This window comes from Pterocles gutturalis, unplaced genomic scaffold, assembly GCF_000699245.1.
Source record: "Pterocles gutturalis isolate BGI_N339 unplaced genomic scaffold, ASM69924v1 scaffold32570, whole genome shotgun sequence".
NCBI classification, from domain to species: Eukaryota; Metazoa; Chordata; class Aves; order Pterocliformes; family Pteroclidae; genus Pterocles; species Pterocles gutturalis.
The window spans coordinates 5,565-5,921 of NW_010144370.1; positions in this window are offsets into that span (position 1 = coordinate 5,565).

The window sequence follows — 357 nt, forward strand, 5'->3', positions numbered from 1 at the left end:
TAGCTCACAGCGACATGGCTGTGATCCGCCTCTGAGTGTTGGGGTTTTTTGGGGGGTTGGTGTTTTTGGTTTTGGTGGGGTTTTTTTTTGTGATCATGATGTTTGTGTCCTTTGCTGCCTGGATAACCAATTGCTGGAATCAGGGTCTGGTATTTAAGTGGAATGGAATGATTTTTGCAACTGATGGTTCTCATTTTCAATAAAACACAAAGGAAAAAAAAAAAAAAGTGGTATTCCCTTATTTATTCTGTCTCATGACTGCCCTTTTAGCATCTCCCAAAGGCTTCTCTGAAATGGGAAGAGCAAGAAAAACCTCTTTATGGGGGGGGAAGTACATTGTTTATTGGGGGTAAATCG